Source organism: Scyliorhinus torazame, chromosome 4 (assembly GCF_047496885.1).
Source record: "Scyliorhinus torazame isolate Kashiwa2021f chromosome 4, sScyTor2.1, whole genome shotgun sequence".
NCBI lineage: Eukaryota > Metazoa > Chordata > Chondrichthyes > Carcharhiniformes > Scyliorhinidae > Scyliorhinus > Scyliorhinus torazame.
Window position 1 is genome coordinate 115,068,507 of NC_092710.1, and position 6,000 is coordinate 115,074,506.

The window sequence follows — 6,000 nt, forward strand, 5'->3', positions numbered from 1 at the left end:
CCAAAGAAAGTTTGTAATTAAAACAGCTACAACCACGATAAGTCTCACTTGTATCGCATCTTTAATGCAAAAAGACTTGCAGAGTTCTTCACAATAATAATAATCTTTGTCACAAGAAGGCTTACATTAACACTGCAATGAAGTTACTGTGAAAAGCCCCTAGTCCCCATATTCCGGCGCCTGTTCGGGTACACAGGAAGAATTCAGAATGTCCAATTCACCTAACAGCACGTCTTTCGGGACTTGTGGGAGAAAAACGGAGCACCCGGAGGAAAGCAAAGCAGACACAGGGAGAACGGGTAGAATCTACACAGACAATGATCCAAGCCAGGAATCGAACCTGTGAAGCAACAGTGCTAACCACTGTGCTAACGTGACACCCAAACATAATTAGACGAAAAGGGAGATATATGGAATGACAAAAAACTTGGCTACTAGAGACTTAATAGTTTTAAGGAAGTCCTTAAAAGATGAAAAGGAAGCTGCAGGGACAGTGGGATTGAGAGAAGTCCAGACCATAGGGCCTAGGCAATTGAAGATACTGCTGCCAGTGATGGGGTGAGGGGTGTGAGGAACGCGTAAGGGGCCAGAGCTGGTGAAAGGAAGAATTCTGTCAGGAGATTGTCAGGAAAACAACAGCTTGGGAGGGGTCAGGACAGGTGACGAGGAAATAGAGCTGGGTGATTTCACCTCACCTGTTAACTTGGGAGGGGGGGGGGTTGAGAAAAAAAGAGAGAGACAGTTAAGCCATGTCAAAAGCTGAAGAAAGGCCAGTAAGGATGGGTTGGAGGGAATGCTCAATGATCACAGTGTTGTGACAACAGTCGAAATCCACTTGAAAAGTTTCAAAAATGCAAGAAAATAGGTCTACATTTGCAAAGCAAGCCATTTACTTGATTTGAAGTAGTAAGGGAGGTTGCATAGTAGTCTGCAAAAGCTATGGGGGAGTGCGGGGGGCGGTCAAGGGCAGCTTCTTTTGAAAAGATGTGATGTTGGTTGAAAGAGGAGGTGGCCAGTCACAAGCAGAGAGAACCATCCAGGACAAAGCAATCCACTTGATTGACACCCAATCCACAAGCAACCACTTCTTCCACCACTGACACACAGTAGCAGTAGTGTGAACCATCTACAAGATGCAGTGCTATAATTCACCAAGGTTCCTTAGACAGCACTTTCCAAACTCACAGCCACTATCATCTGGAAGGGCAGCAGATACATGGGAAAAGCACCATCTGGAAGGTCCCCTCCAAGCCATTCACCATCCTAACTTGGAAACATATTGTTGGTCCTTCACTATTGCTGGGTAGAAATTCTGGAAAGCCCTCCCTAGCAGCACTGTGGGTGAACCTACACTTCATTGACTACAGCCGTTGAAGAAGACAGCTCACCACCTTCTCAACGGTGATTAGGAATGGGCAATAAATTCTGAACTAGCCAGCAACGCCCACATCCCTTGTATGAATTTGGAAAGAAAATCTCATTTTAATTCAGACCCTTGAGAACAACAAAAATATTATTTAAATAGCCTACTACCCCCATAAGCTGACTTGTTTGAACTTTCCTACTCATTTTCTGATACTGCAAGTCTCCCAGTTGCAAGCCATATTTGCAGACCTACCCAGCTGACTGACTCCCCATGTGTCCCCATGTTTTCATAGCAAACAGAATGGTAAAGATTTACTGCTAATGATTAAAAAGGCTTTACTCTGTACTTTAACAAAAAAAACAAGTACATGATATTAAAGGCCAAGTCATAACCCAGATGATGGAAATATCCTACCTTTCTGGTGTTTCTACTTAACACATTATGAGACAAAGAAGAACATTTGCAATAGTCGGGAGTAATTTTAAAAACAATAACATATAAATTCCAATGGGAAACCACATAAAGGATAATTGATAGAAAAAACATTTGGACAAGTGTTCAAAAGGTCAAACAAAGTCCACCAGTATTCTTTAGGAATACTAATCCACAAAACTCAACTCTGAATCATTTTAAAAGCAATTTGATTCATATAAGAAACCCATTTATGTTCTATTAAATAGTAAATAGCAAATTCTCAGCAACAATTTCAAAGGGTACAAAAGTTGGGCAATTCTACAAATGGCAGGTGATCTGCTTTGCCAGATTACCCACCCAGTAATGAAGATGTAACTATCCCAGTGTGCTTACAATACTGGAGATGAATCATTTACATTATAATCAATGCAATTTTGAGCATGCCAGAAGTCGAGCCTTGTCAAATCTATTCGATACTTCATTGCAGAATATATGAAAAAGTGCAAATTACTCATGTACTGTTACAGGAATTGATCACAGAAATAGCTAAAACCAATAAAGCTCTGCACTGCTAAAATGATCTTTCCTACAGCTACTATTGCTCTTATCAGTGGACAACTGCAAGAGTCAGCAAATGCAGATAAGACTTTTCTTTTGTGGGTGTAGCGAAGAAAAATAAATGACTGCTACCGATGTAACTAACATCTATCTGTCTCATGTGGCACACAAACAAGCACCGTTAACATTGCAAAACCTCAAACTGTGTTTTTAAAAAAGCAGCATTAAATTTTGTACTTTCAGAACAGTTGTTCTGTTTTCCTCTTCTCACACACTATTGTATATGAATACAGCCACCACCCCAGAGTAAGATGAACTCGTTTTAACTTCCTGGAATTGGATATATGCCAGACAGGCACTGTTCTTAATGATCTTGCTACGTGCAGTGCGTGAGACGGCTTGCTGCTGATCTACAACTATGCCGGGACTAAGCGGAAAACTCAAGGATGAGTAAACACATCAGTCAATATCAGGACAGTTAAGGGGGCTGAACCTAGCAAGCTACATTCACACTGGGGTTTCTATGTGACAGTCTCAGAATAATACACAAAATGCAAGATGAAAGTTTTGAAATCATTTCAAACGTATTAAAAAATAAAAATAAATCTCTAAAAAAGTTACTAGACTACAATTGCACCACGACAGATCTGTCACTTCATGCAGCTCGAAATATAACACTGCATCAAAACAAGATCTGTGACTTCATGTAGCTAGAAATTCAACTCTGTGTCAAAACAAACAGTGGAATCAAACAGTGGAATGTCGATCAGTGCTACAGATGTGTTTTTTTATAATCAGCACAGTTTTGCTCATTGTTGGAAATTAAGTCATCAGGGTCTTGTTAAGAATTGGGGAAAATTAAGGTTAAAAAAAGAAAATTGGAGTTGGATTAGAGGCAGATGTCTGAAGATGTCATGTTATACGAATTTGCCTGTGTGTGGAAAACAAGTATTTTACATATGTGATTAGAGAAAACAATGGGGCTTTAGCGGTGGTATCCTTAAAGTGGAGAGATAAGGAAATGAACATGTACCTGCCAAAAGCCAGCTCCACAGGGTGAATAACAAAAGGAAACAAAAAGTATAACTGTAGAACCCTAACTAGAGAGAGATAAAGTGAGACAGCTCACATCAGAACTGCTGCAGATATAGGCCTAAAACTTCCTGGTTCTTCAGCATTGCATTTAGGGGGTAGTCCAATCGTGCACTGGGGAATCCCTCCAGGAAGCTCCCAGGTAAGGGTGCCTCTGCGCAATTGCACTGGGCTGAGAACTATCTGGCAGGAGCGAAATTTGGATTGTTCTGCCAGTTTAATCCTGATTGTTACTCTGATAGAGTTAGAGGGAAAAATAACTTCTAACTCCAGAGTACTATTTTTTGAAACCCAGCCTTGCACAGGGCACCACAACACACACAAATGCTCCAAGTTACCCTTCTGGGTTTTGAGATATCATCACATTTAACATCAACATGGTTTGTAACAAACTACACAAGCTTTTTGCAGAAAAAGACTACAATATTTCATTACTTATTATTTCAATCTGTGCAAAGAAAATCCTACAATATTGCATGGATAAACCATGACTATAATTTAGTCCAGGAAGTCTCATATACAAAGTTACGATGTAAAGAAACAAAATGGCGTATTGAAATAATATTTTCAATCAATTGCCATTTTAATAAAGGTGAATTTGAAATAATCTACTAGAAATGTCAATAGAAAAACCAAAATGAATTGGGGATTATAGTGATAGCTGACTACAATTTTGCATTTTACTCTTTGCTTCTGTAATTACTGAAATATATTACCCTTTTAAAAAATGCTCAGTTCTACGAGTAAATATTCCAAGTGAAATGCAAAATCTAAACAGATTGGCAAAGAAAGTGGCTAGATTTGATAGTAAAAGGATAATAAATTAATATTTTGATGCATTTATGAAAGAATATTGAAATAAAAAGTTAGCCAAACAACAGTAAACCACCTTAATCTTCTTGCATCTTCCTTCAGGTTTCTCCTGTAGAAAGATCTTTGCCAATCTCCTCCAGGTTTGTGGAAGTGGCAAACAGTAGCAGCAAGGTAGAAAGGACTTTTCCACTCAAGCAGGTTGATTAAAGAGTAGCACCATCCTAAAATTGGGAAACAAAGGTGGTGCCCAGGCAACACAACAAGCCTCAGTGCAGTATGGCATAAAAGTGGCAAGTGAAACTAAGATGAACAGAAAGCAGTGAATTAAACTTTTTAAGAAAGGAAAATGGTTTGAACTCTGAGGTACTAGGGAAAAAAGAATTATGTTAGCATACTTGAAGTTTAGAATGAACAAAATTCAGAAAAGCAGTGGCCATATATGTATTAAATAGTTAAATGCCCACCAAAACAACCAACTAAAATCACAACAAAATTGCAAAATAAGACAGTACAATGGGCAACGTGCTTGGAACAAGAATGCACTGTTTGTTCCTGTTGAATTTTTAACTTGTATTTTGTATTCCCAGAAACAGCAGTAATACCCAGAGAAATAGAAAAATATATTTCAACAGAAGCACCATCAGTGCAGAACAGACAAGTTGTCAGAAGAGGACCTCACAAAGCACCTTTATGCAGCAAAACGAACAGCTCATTCAATATTGATGAATCTCTGTTTATTCTAATGCAATTAGAGAGTCAATCATTAACTTTCTTTACTTTTGTTATATCATGTCACCTTGACATAGATCTAAGAATCAGTCCCCCACTTGAATGTAATGATAGATAGCTGTACCAATTTTGAAAATCAACTTTCTTGATGGAACAATTGATGCCTTGTTATACATAAAGTACAGTAGAAACATTTATATTTTATCATATAATCTTTATTAAACAATTTCTTAGGGGGCGGCATGTGGCACAGTGGATAGCACTGGGGACCCGAATTCGAATCCCGGCCCTGGGTCACTGTCCGTATGGAGTTTGCACATTCTTCCCATGTCTGCATGGGTTTCACCCCCACAACCCAAAAGATATGCAGATTAGGTGGATTGGCCACGCTAAATTGCCCCTTAATTGGAAAATAAAAAAATAATAATTGGGTACTCTAAATTTACTTTTTTTTTTAAATTTAAAAAACAAAAAACATTGCTTTTAGTCATTTGCGAGGTTAAAGCCTATGTCTGGAGGAGCAAGTATTCAGGGTTTTTTTTTTGAATAGAGAATAATCACATGAGACAAGAGACATTCATGGCCCAGGCATATGCTTAGAGTTCTCCAGCACGATCACTGGGTGTTGCTATCATTTACCCAGACACTGTGTAGAAAAGGAATGCTCCAGATGATACGGGACAAGGGATTCACTTGAGGGAGCAGCCAATTACACTGAACTCATAAAAAAGGACAAAGAAAATTACAGCACAGGAAAAGGCCTTTCGGCCCTCCAAACCTGCACCAACCACGCTGCCCGTCTGAACTAAAAAACCCTACCTTTCCGGGAACCATATCCCTCTATTTCCATCCTATTCATGTATTTGTCAAGACGCCCCTTAAAAGTTACTATCATATCTGCTTCCACTACCTCCCTCGGCAGCGAGTTCCAGGCTCCCACCAACAACTGTGTAAAAAAAACTTGCCTTGTACATCTCCTTTAAACCTTGCCCCTCAAAGCTTCAAAAACCGAAAATATGAAAAAAAAT

The 6,000-nt window shown here is 39.1% G+C and overlaps 1 protein-coding gene across 1 annotated transcript in view; it reads right to left on the bottom strand.

Annotated features, from left to right (window-relative positions):
- egln1a (egl-9 family hypoxia-inducible factor 1a) overlaps positions 1 to 1,836 on the bottom strand; it is a 124,361-nt gene extending 122,525 nt beyond the window's left edge. The window contains exon 1 of the mRNA XM_072498526.1: positions 1,781 to 1,836. The gene's annotated coding sequence lies outside the window, so the exon portion shown is untranslated. The remainder of the gene's footprint in view (positions 1 to 1,780) is intronic.
- Between the last annotated feature and the right edge of the window lie 4,164 nt (positions 1,837 to 6,000).